Here is a 12,899-nt window from a genome sequence, read left to right as displayed (position 1 = left end):
TTTGGAATGGATGTATATAAATCCACTATATTCACCGTAAGAAAGGAAATGTTTTCTTCCCAGAGATTATTTTTTAGTCTACCCAGGAAGTCCCAAGAATCTTTCAAAAGGTGGTCTACCTTGTTGTAAACATGTTTAAGGCACTTGTCTATTACCACCCCAAAAGGGTATGTTTTAGAACCTTGTCCTGCCACTATGGGCCTAAACGTAAGATGTTTCAAACCTTTATGAGTTTTAGGAATCCCAAAAAATAGTGTCTGTCACTGGATGGCTAACTTTCAAAAAATGATAAATCTATGGTGAAATTCTTTCATCTATCAAATATTCTTCCAAATAATAGTCAATGCAGTGGTGTGCTACATTTATTTCATTAAGGGAGGCATTAGAATATGTTTCTGTGTCATAAAGCATCTCAAATATTTTCTGAGAATATTGCAATGCCCCATATAAGATGCCCCCCCCCCCTCCCTTATCTGGCTGCATGATTCTGATAGAATGATCATTTCTCATCTGTTCTAATAATTCTTGTTCTTTTTTGGTCAGATTATATGACATGACAGACATATATCCCAATCATTCATTTTAACAGTATTTAAAGGCTGTACTATGGAGTACAGTTAGATTCTGATGAAATCCCCACTTTCAGGGGATGAAAGAGCTCAATCTTTGTCTTTGTATGTTTGAAGAATAAAAACAGCTTGGACTGAAAAGTTAGGCTGACTGAAATGTTTCCTACTGCTTCACCGTGTATGTTTTGGACTTTTTTTGTTATATTTTATTATTTACACTGCGGTTACTTTTGTTTTTGTATTTGTGGTAAACTAGAAAGTTGATATAAGGACAGGTTTTGCATTAGAATGAATTTTTTGAAGGGTATGAAATCTGAAACTCCATTGTCTGTCATTATGTTCTAACTTCAGTCTTTATTGATTAGCCACTAATTTGCCAGAAAAACAGACCAAAATATGAGGCAAAATCTGGACATTCTGTGAAAATCGGTATGGTTGAGAGGTATGTCTCCTCCACGACTAACTTATACAACAGGCAATAATTCAGACTGCTGTCACCACTGCACCATGCATGTGCATGAACTCCATCACTCCGAGTCCCCCAATGCCTGCAAAAACCTCAGCCTTGTCAGAAGGCTACCAAAGCAGTAAAAAAATAAATTCCTCCGACACTACACTTCTCCCAAAGAGAAAAATATTTTAGACTGTCATGTCTTCTGTGAAAGATCCACATTCAGACTAAGATATATCCAAATCTGCAAAGATATTTCACTTTTACACTAAATAACTTAAGTGCCCACATAATGTAAAATGTCTAATGTTGCTATGACTGCCTTCCACTCCCTTATTGCCCTGCTTTTTTGTGGTAAGTCTTTATCTGTTATTAATTTAGCTGCACAATAATATAGCCTATTTAGTTCACATGAATTTAAGTTAACAGTCTTGATTACTGTGTTCATTTGTTTTATCAGATGTCTGAGGTTATTTTTGGAAGTCTGATTGCAAAGAGAGGAATTGGGCTTGTTGGAAGTTACAAAAATGACTGTGTGATAAGCAACATGTTTTTAAAAGCATTCAGTACCATGACAGTACTATACACAGTTACTAAAAAAGATCTATTGTAATATGAATGCTAGACTACTCACAGAACACTTATTTGTAGATATGGCCAGGGTTTATAAAAATCATAATCATCACTTGCTTCTTAACATACTCACTAGGCTTAATTTTGGAACAATCGCAGTACAATAGTTTAGATGTTTCCCGGAGGACAGAAGCTTCCAAATTTTATGCAATAGCACCTTTTCTAAAGCTGGGTTTCTTAGTATAGATAGCCCTCAAGGATCTGCACTCAGCCCGCTTCTCTCTTTCTTATACATAGATATCAGCCAAGACATATTACAGATGGACCTTGTCTTGTATGCTGATGACCTTCTTGTAAAACACAATGAGCCATTTTTTGCAACTTCAGCAAAAATGTACAAAGCCAGTTCCCCTCTCTGTGCAATCAGACATCTAAAAATAAACTTTTAATACATTCCAACAAATCAGCTGTAATGATGTCTAGTACAGAATAAAACAATCTCAGTTCTTACCCCAGTACAAATAAGCGATACTTCTAACAACATTTTACCCACTGCTACCCAACAGAAGTATCTTGGCACTCTGCTTGATTCCACATTATCCCTCTCAGCTCACACTCACTACAGAAAGAGTAAAGTTCTAGTTCAGCTAAAACTCTGTTCAAGAATAGCTCAGTGTTTTAACCCTAAAGGTAGACAATCTACAGCCAAAAATGTGCTGATCCCTAAACTTGAAAACACTCTACCTCTCCTAGCTGTGCATTCCATTACAAACAGCCAGGAACTCCAATCAGCAGTAAATACATCTGTCAGTTTGCTCTCTTGGCCAGTGAATATACTTCTCCTTGTGACTTAGGTGTTTTGAATGTCTCCCCATACATAATAGAGCAATATTACTTCTTAGTACAATCATATTAAAAATTCTCACACTTGGCTTCTGCCCTCCTCTGAAAAACAGTCTTTTAGTAAGAGATCCATCCTATACTCTCTCTTACACTTCAACCAGTATGCTGCTGCACTATAAGTCTCATTAACTTGAATGTGGCATTTTTTAAGGATAGACACAATAACAATTTAAGGGGAGAATGATTGAGTGTTCTAGTCTAACAGGTCCAATATTTCTCCTAGAATGAAAGGATAATTATATAAGGCTGTAATATACCCTGAATGTAAATCATTATGTAAAGAAAAAAAATGGAAGCTAGATTTAGAGTTTTAAAAGACATTTTTTACAACATGCTTCATTCTTTGACATAGAAAGTAACTATAGTGGCTCAGTGGTCACTCGGGTTTGCTGAATTAAGAATAGTTGCATTGAATTAATAATGTAGCCATCTTGTTACAAATCCAGTCATTGACAGTTAGATTTTTGTCTTACATTGAATGTGGATTGATCATTTCAAAAACAGGATAGGTAAGATGAGAGTTACTCCTCATACCCCAATTTATTAACACACAATTACATCTCTTGTGGTGTGCTAAAGTCACTAAATGTTTTTTTTTTTTTTAAGAATAGTAGCAAAGATTAAAAGACAGCACTGATTTCAGAAGGGGTTGTTGTATTGGATGGTATATAATAGCAACAATTAGTTTAGCATGTTTTGAGACAGTGCATTTACATATTAACCAAATGGGTATTGAGATCAGTTAAGGCAAGCAAAGCTGCAGTCTGAAATGCCAGTGCTGTTACCATCAAGAAGGTGTACTCCACCAACACATTTAATTGCAATGGTCATGGTGATAGTAATATCCGACCTTGAATCTTTGAGAAATAAAATATCTGACCTTGAATCTTTGAGAAATAAAAAATAAGTATAATTTTATATTGATAATATATATCCCAGTGGAAACAATTGCAATTTGAAATAACTAGTTAACTTAATGTAAAAAAAAGTCAGTGTTGATGCCAGTGTACTCCAGTTACTCTGTAATTGCATGTATTAGTTCAGTATAGTATGGTAAGCAATGATGCTTCAGTATTATAATCCATGAATAGCATGTTTTACTTGTTGAACATAAAAATGAAAAAGTTCACCAGAAACACAGAACAACTGCAGTAATATTATTTTAACTTAAAAAAACTGCCACAGATGTATGTTAAAATTAAATATACCCAATAATTCCTTTGCCTCTTTGTGAAAGTCCATCAATCAGTAAATTAATATTTTTATTGGAAAGGCTCATCCAGTCTCTGCTATACTTTGCTGTCAGGGAAAGGTTGTTTTGCTTTTTATTTATTGTATTTTGTATTAGTTCATTGCCTTTTTATATTTTGAGTGCTGTGATTATTCTTTACCTTGTGTTTTGCTTACGTTCTGCTTTTAACTGCATGTTAAAACTTCAAAAGACACCACAGCACTGTCTCTTGTGAGTCAGACAGAAATTAGAACTGATCAGTTAAGGACTCATACAAAAGATAGAAGTGGTCACCTAAGGTTAATCATCTGTGAACGGAGGAGGGAGAGCTAGGAACTAAACCTTCTATTTAAGGGGTAAAATAAAATATTTCAAAGCTTTATTGGAAAGGCTCACCCATACTCTGCTACACTTTGCTGTGAGGAAAAGGTTGGTTTGCTTTTTATTGGTTGTATTTTGTATTAGTTTATTACCTTTTTACATTCTGAGTGCTGTGATTTTTCTTTATCTTGTGTTTTGCTTGTGTTCTGCTTTTAACTGCATATTAAAACTTCAAAAGACACTACAGCTCTGTCTCTTGTGAGTCAGGCAGAAATTAGAACTGATCAATTAAGGACTCATACATAAGATAGAAGAGGTCACATAAGGTTAATCATTTGTGAACTGAGGGGGTGGAGCTAGGAACTAAACCTTCTATTTAAGGGATAAAATAAAACATTTCAGAGCTTTATTGTAAAGGCTCACCCAGACTTTGCTACACTTTGCTGTGAGGGAAAGGTTGGTTTTCTTTTTATTTGTTGTATTTTATATTAGTTTATTGCCTTTTTATATTTTGAGTGCTGTGATTTTTCTTTACCTTGAGTTTTGCTTGCATTCTGCTTTTAACTGCATATTAAAACTTCAAAAAACACCACAGCTCTGTCTGTTGTGAGTCAGGCAGAAACTAGAACTGATCAATTAAGGACTCATACATAAGATAGAAGAGGTCACTTAAGGTTAATCATTTGTGAACTAAGGGGGTGGAGCTAAAAACTAAACCTTCTGTTTAAGGGGTAAAATAAAACATTTCAGAGCTTTATTGGAAAGGCTCACCCAGACTCTGCTACACTTTGCTGTCAGGGAAAGGTTGGTTTGCTTTTTATTTATTGTATTTTGTATTAGTTTATTGCCTTTTTATATTTTGAGTGCTGTGATTTTTCTTTACCTTGAGTTTTGCTTGTTCTGCTTTTAACTGCATTATTAAAACTTCAAGAGACACCACAGCTCTGTCTCTTGTGAGTCAGGCAGAAATTAAAACTGCTCAATTAAGAACTCATACATAAGAAAGAAGAGGTCACTTAAGGTTAATAATTTCTGAACTGAGGGAGTGGAGCTAGGAATTAAACCTTCTATTTAAGGGGTAAAATAAAACATTTCAGAGCTTTATTGGAAAGGCTCACCCAGACTCTGCTACACTTTGCTGTGAGGGAAAGGTTGTTTTGCTTTTTATTTGTTGTATTTTGTATTAGTTTATTGCCTTTTTATATTTTGAGTGTTGTGATTTTTCTTTACCTTGTGTTTTGCTTGCGTTTTGCTTTTAACTGCATATTAAAACTACAAAAGACACCACAGCTCTGTCTCTTGTGAGTCAGGCAGAAAGTAGAACTGATCAATTAATGACTCATACATAAGATAGAAGAGGTCACTTAATGTTAATCATTTGTGAACTGAGGGGGTGGAGCTAGGATCTAAACCTTCTATTTAAGGGGTAAAATAAAACATTTCAGAGCTTTATTGAAAAGGCTCACCCAGACTCTGCTACACTTTGCTGTGAGGGAAAGGTTGGTTTGCTTTTTATTTGTTGTATTTTGTATTAGTTTATTGCCTTACATTCTGAGTGCTGTGATTTTTCTTTACCTTGTATTTTGCTTGCATTCTGATGTTAACTGCATATTAAAACTTCAAAAGACACCACAGCTCTGTCTCCTGTGAGTCAGGCAGAAATGTTTCCCCACTCCCCCAACCTGCCACTGTTTTCTTAAATACAAATGTCTTTCTAGTTGCCTGCCTCTTACGTTAAGTTGACCATATATCTAATTTCCTCTCTGCTTTCACTGGCTTGTTTGAGTAAGCACAAAATTATCATTTTGTGAAATCACTCCCCTTCAACTATTTAAATTTATTCACCTCTCTACTGTATTCCATAGTACCAGAATACAAAAGTGGTCACCCCCTTTCAATCTATCTTGCTGTTTTAAAAATAGTGACTCTCCACTAAAACTTAACTTTTTACACAGGTAAAACTTAAGTTACCTACTTTTCTAGTGGACACTGCAGTGTTTAGTATAAACCATTTTTTGAATCTTACCTTTAAGCATCCCTGAGACTAGCACTTGCTCTAATACTAGCTGGAAAGCATTAAGAAGCCTTATACTGATACAAGCACTCAACACTCCTTATTAAAAAGGAGAAATTAATCATAGGCACTAAACAGCCTATAATTGCAAAGTACCTTGCTAAGGTAAGGAAAAACAGCTCCTATACTTTCAAAAAAAAAGCATCAAACCAGGCATGTCCAAGGGTCAGCTTCCATTGATTTCTCCTGTCCACCTGGCGAATCTGGGCAAACTGGGGCAATACAGCAATTGCCTCATGTACACAGACAACCCTCTCCTCCTACCACCCAAAACTACAACCTGTGAGAGAAGCACTTATATAGCCAAACTGGAAGCAAAGTTCTCTCCACCCAAGATTGTGCTAGACAGTCAAGAGGAGAAGGTTAACACCCACACTACACCACAAGCAACACATAGCCATTCTAAACTCACACCACCAACACCTACACATAGCAACACTGAATCCACATATGTGGAGGCCCTCAACTGTAACCTGCCCAAGCAACAAGGACCTCCAAAGCTGAAATGCAAACACCAATCACAACCAAAGTGTCACATAGCTCACAACACCAGTGTGCCACCCAGCAACAGCCCCTAAGGCAAGACAACGTACCTAACACTTTAGTCATAGGTGACTCTATAGTCAGGCACACTGATGTCCCACTCACCGGGCTGAACAAGGAGAAAATTACAGTGAGCTGCCTGTCGGGTGCCAGGATCCGTCACATAAATCATGCACTCAAATCACTCCACCTCAAGTACAAATATGACTTTGTCATTGTCCATGTTGGAGTGAATGACCTGAGATGCACCTCCCTGGACTACATGAAAAGAGACATGGAAGAGCTTTCAGATCAAGTGGTCCAGGCAGGTATAACCCTAGTCCTGAGTAGCATCCTGCCTTCACCCAGAATGATACAATATAAGGACAAAATGATTGACTTCAACAATTGGCTAAGCTTCTGGTGTCATTCAAAGGGGATCCAGTATCTGTTTGCCTGGGATGACATGATCGACAGACCATGATGCTTTGCCAGAGATGGTCTGCACCTGTCACCCCTGGGATTCAGGTTACTGGCTAAGGCTCTTGCCACCCCTATAATCCCTTTTTTAGGTAAAATTCAAAGGACAAAACCACCACTGTAACAGGTACAAGCATGCAAAATCTGAAGGTAATGCTACTCAATGCTAGAAGTCTATACCCCAAAATGCACTCTCTTGAGGCACTCCTAAAAATGGAGAACATCGATATCTGCGCAGTAACTGAGACCTGGTTCAAGGCTCCAGAGAGCACTCCTGCAATACCCAGGCTACAGCTCTTACCACACTTTTCAGCCACCAAACCAGAATCGAAACACTAAAGGTGGAGGTGTGTCCATATTCACCAAGGATATTCACACCATCAAGTTAGTTGCCCAACACAATGCATCTGAAATTCTCCAGGTTCAACTAACACTAGGTAAGACTGCAATCCAAATTTTAGCTTGCTACAGATCCCCCACCATGCCCCAAGATTCTCACTACACCTTTCTAAATATACTGGAAAATATTAATATACAACCAAACACCCTAATACTGGGTGACTTCAACTACCCTGCCATTAACTGGGAATATTACTCATTTACCAACACTTTTGCCCAATGATTCTTGGAATTCATAAATTCTAATGCCCTGGATCAACTAATCCATATTCCCACAAAGGGCTCCAATATCCTAGACCTGGTCATTACCAACATGGGAACTCAATGCTCCACACCTATGGTCACCCCCTCATTGGTCAAGTCAGACCATAAGCTAATCACCCTTAACATCCATATCCCACCCCCACCCCCAGTAAGGAAACTTCCATAAAAAAACTTCTCCAAAGCCAACTTCATGCTACTCAAGTCAGAAGTTACAAACTTCATGACACCCATGCAGATGGGAACTGAAAGTTTGACTGTTGAGTCCTACACTAAGGCACTGTACAAGCACATCCACTCATGCATGAATTGTGCCATCCCAAATAGAACCAAGATGCTCTCCTCCAAAAAAAGAAAGCCAATCTCCTGGTCCCCTGCCATAAACAAACTTTACAACAAAAGGAAGAAACTGTTGCAGAAAAAAGGAAAATCCCAGGATGCAAAAAACTCCCTTACCAGCATCAGTAAGAAGCTGAGATCCCTCATAAAATCCTCCAAAGCTAGTTACAAAAATAAAATTGCCAAATATTCAAAACCCACAAGGCATTCTATAACTATGTCAAGAATCTAAATGGCAATGTTCAGATCTGCTCTGAGCTACAACAGAATGGCATTAAATATATTGATCCCAAGGATATTGCCAATATCCTGGCAGATCGATTCAGTGCCAACTTCACCCCCCCTCTCACCCCCTAAATGGCCCATCTCAATACCGGAAGATTGCCAAATTCCGGTAATAACGGCCACACAGGTAAAATACGCACTCTCCAAAGCTAAGAATACAGCATTCATGGGACCAGATGACATCCCAGGCTGTGTACTACATGAACTACAAAATGAACTGGCACCTCACCTAAGTGTCAAGTTTAATCATACCCTCACCTCAGGTTTCGTGCCCACTGAGTGGTGCACAATGACAGCTATCCCACTCCACAAGGCGGGATCCACCTTGGATCCCGGGAACTACCGCCCCATCAATCTGATGAGCCTCATCTGCAAGGCCATGGAACGTATTATCATGGAACTTATAAACAAAGACATTGGCAACCTAAAAACACTGAACCCCACCAAGTTTGGGTTTGTGAAGGCTGATCTTGTCTCCTGAACCTGAATGACTTCTTTGAATCAGTCTCAAGAGCCATAGATGAGGGTAAGGCAGTCCACACAGTCTATCTGGACCTCGCCAAGGCCTTTGACACCATCCCCCACTCTGGAATCATAGATAAACTTACTAAGCTGGGCATTAATCCCTAGGTCACTCGATGGGTTGCCAACTGACTTACTGACAGAACCCACACTGTAAAACTAGCTAACTCCAAATCCAGCTCCAGACAAGTGACAAGTGGAGTACCTCAGGGTTCAGTCCTGGGACTGCTCTTGTTTGGCATCTACTTCTCTGAAGTACAGGCCAACACTAAGGAACTCTGGCTAACAAAGTTTGCAGATGACTGCAAACTGGGAGTCATTACTGAATCCCCAAATGATGTGGATACTCTACAAAAGGGCCTTACAGAAACAGATGCTTGGTGCCAGAGTCATGGGCTCAAGCTCAATGCCAAGAAATGTATAGTTATCCCGTTTGGGAAAAAACATGTACCCGTGAATTACCACATAGGTGGCAGCAGACTAACACCGAAAGTGTGATAATAGACTTAGGGACACAGGTGGTCAATGGTCTCACCTTCAATAACCACATTGCCACAACAGCCAGGAAAACCTTCTATGTGGCACACCTCATCACTAAGGGCTTTTCATCCAGGAAAAAGGAGGTCATTGTCCCACTGTACTCATCTCTCATTAGACCCATTATAGAATACAATGCCCCATTTGGTATGTACCTCTCAAGACATCTGCAACTACTGGAAAGGCCGCAGAAATACCTCACTAAAAGAATCACAGGCTGAAAGCAGATGCCTTATGCTGACCACCTTAAAAAACTCCAGCTATACTCTGTCACATATCGTCTACTCTGAGGCGATCTCTGCTTAACATACAAGGCCATGTCAAACCCAGAGCTGTTGGACATGCTACACAATGAAATCCCAATCCCTCAGAGCCACACACTCCAGGGATCTAAACCTTGTCATCACAATAAACAAAACATGCTGGAGGGATAGGTTCCTGACGCAGAGACTCCCCAGACTCTGGAATATACTGCCCATACATGTTAAACAGAGTGCCTCTTTGGCCATCTTCAAAAGGAACCTTGATGATTGGATGGGAGAAACGAAATTCACCCCAGGGATCATGTCAGTCGCCCTGCTAGACAGGGGTCCAGGGAAGTAAATAGTGTGGGAAGAAATAGCCAGGGAATTGTAATGGCTAGGCTTGTATAGGCCCTAGGGCTGATAGCCTAGTACCAACCTATGAACTTATAAAAAATAAACAACTAAAATTTAAGAGTACAATATAGCATCAATTAATATTATCACATTTAAATTAAATTAAGCTTTCAGGGACATAGTCTTGTTAAGTGATGTTTTCACTGTAGAAAACTCTCAGGTAGAATGCCTTATGGCAAAGAACCACTTTGTTTGCTATAAAAAGTAATTTTCTGAACAACAGTTTGCAGCCCCATCATGTGAGTCTTCTGTTCCCAAACTCTGTGGAGGACAAGATCATTGGTGCCTAAATCCAAAAACACCCCTGTTATATGCAGGATCTAAGTGCAAGAGAACACCTCCCATGGTTCATGGACTTTATCATGTGCACCAGATTTCATAGAAGCAATATAACAATGAACACTTTCCACCAAATGAACAGTCTTAACCAAGCAAACCTTATTCTGAACTAGAAACATTACCTCCTTGTATTTTTCAATACTGCAAGGAATATATTGTAATACACTGATATATCTACACTATACTACATGTCCTTTATATGCTAAAAGAGCTCTGCATAACTATAATATAAATATGGGAATAATTTGTTTAGAATAGCTAGTTTTTAAAACACAGAATTCTATAAAATACACATATAAAGTCTTAGCATGTAATGAAACAGTAGTTGCCTACTAAACTCTTCACTGTTAGTTTTCTATACTAGGAAGAACTAGGTAGACTACAAGGCTTTAGAGAAACCAGAGTACTGTTTTTATTCTTTCTGTACAGAAGGGTCTTTTATACGTATAATATAGTCCTTCAGGTAAAAGTCTGCCTTAGATGCACAGAAGGCCTAGATAAAGTGATAACATGTAAACCTGAGAATTTCAAAGAATGGTTTCCTTCTTTCACAAAGCATGCATTTACTGACTTCTCAGCAGTATCCTCCATAGATCTGTCAGGTGTCTCTGGTTGAAAATTTAGAAAATTGTGGGCTGCACATCAAGGTTTGGATCTCTTTTTGGTAGTTCACAGGCCAATGCAGTTTTTTGCAGTTTACATCTTATATGACTGCATGTCTCCTCAAAGACAAACAATTATCTCTATCCACTAGTGCATAGTCCCAAACAACTCTTACTTACTCTACTTTACTTTCGGACAATATGGATACCTCCATATATAGATTTTGTCTTCCAGATGAAAATATCACAACTTTGTATTTGTTCAAAATTCTGTCAATTAGCCCATTATGTTTTTCTGGATTTTTGTTTTCTAATTGGTTATGAGCAAGTGAAGTATGTATCTTCATCTTCAAAAAAGGAAGTAAGCCTGCCATTATCTGAGGTATAAATATGTAGCTAAATGGAATAATGATAGTTTTGTTTCCATTGCATCACCTATAATTTTTATCTTCCTTCATTTAATAAGTAAATAAATCAATAAATAAAAATCTTGTATGACCAGCTCATATAGACCATTATATGAAGCATGAAATAGGGTGAAAGTTACTTGGCAAATTAAGTTTTCTTTCTTAAGATTTGTATACTCCAAACTAGTGAAACAGAATCTGTTACTAAAAATCCAGCAGCTCTGCAATATCCCATATAAAATGTTGCATTTCTTTTTAAATAATTAAACATCAGCAGAATTCATGCACACACAACCTCAGAGAGAAATTTCAGAAAACTAAAAAGGTTTTTCTGATGACGGACCAGCAGAGTCCATGTGTAGTCTAGATCATATCCTTTCAGACCATTTCCTTGGGTTTAAAGCATTTCTGGTGGTGATTTTATGTTTGACAGTACCACACATCTTAACTGCCTTTTCAATATCCTGTTTCATTACAGACAGCTGTGCCTATCATCTCAGTGAGCCTTTCATTCTGGATATTCTAAGCTAGCCCAAGTTAACATTTTCAGTAGAACAATCCAGCTCTATGTTCTAATTATGAGTCTAAATCCTTGCACCTACCTATCTGTCTCTGGCATTTAAGGCTGGTCTTCTGAAGTAGTATAGCAATAACCAACGACATTGGTGTGGTATTGAAGATTTACCCATGGTTGGCGTGGTTTAATCATGAGGGCAAAGCCCGAGTGATTAAATAAAGCCAACTATGGGTAAATTTCAATATACCACAAGCACAGTCAGTTATTGCTATTATACAATGACATTATTTAAGAAAAAATACTTACTTTTCTTAAATAATGTCTTTGTATAATGGCGCATTACTGTTCTTCCGTAGCTGGTGGTATACTGCTTCCTTGTTTTGATGTACTGCGCATGCGTGTGGGACTTGCATTCCTTTGCATACCCAGTGCATCAGTGCTCAGGAAAGTAAGCAATGGAGAAAAGAGATCTCCGTTGCTCTGCTTTTCCTTTATTTATTTATTTTTTTAATTAAAAAAAAAAGGTTTGGGAAGTTTATGGTAGGAGAGAGACAGAATGGAGGAAATACAAGGGAAATCAGGTACGTGTCTTTAGATTTAAACAACGTACCTGATTTCCCTTGTATTTTCTGCATGGTATCTCTCTCATACGTCCAGAGTCTGGAATACAAATTTTGTTTTTATTTTTGTTGAATAAAAGTTAAAAATTAAATATACCAACGGAAAAAAGTCAGAGTGACCGGACCTTTTTCCATTGGTATATTCTCGGATTTACAGTGGGTACACTGGTTGGGATGGCCAATCAGCGTGCTCGTTTTACAATGTTAATGGCCAGTCATTGCATCATACAAATTAAACCATGGCTCATTTATTACAAGCCCACCATTCACTAGACACTCATGAACTTG

Source organism: Protopterus annectens, chromosome 2.part1 (genome assembly GCF_019279795.1).
Source record: "Protopterus annectens isolate FY-2018-M chromosome 2.part1, PAN1.0, whole genome shotgun sequence".
NCBI classification, from domain to species: Eukaryota; Metazoa; Chordata; order Ceratodontiformes; family Protopteridae; genus Protopterus; species Protopterus annectens.
Note: the sequence above shows the minus strand (reverse complement) of the source record.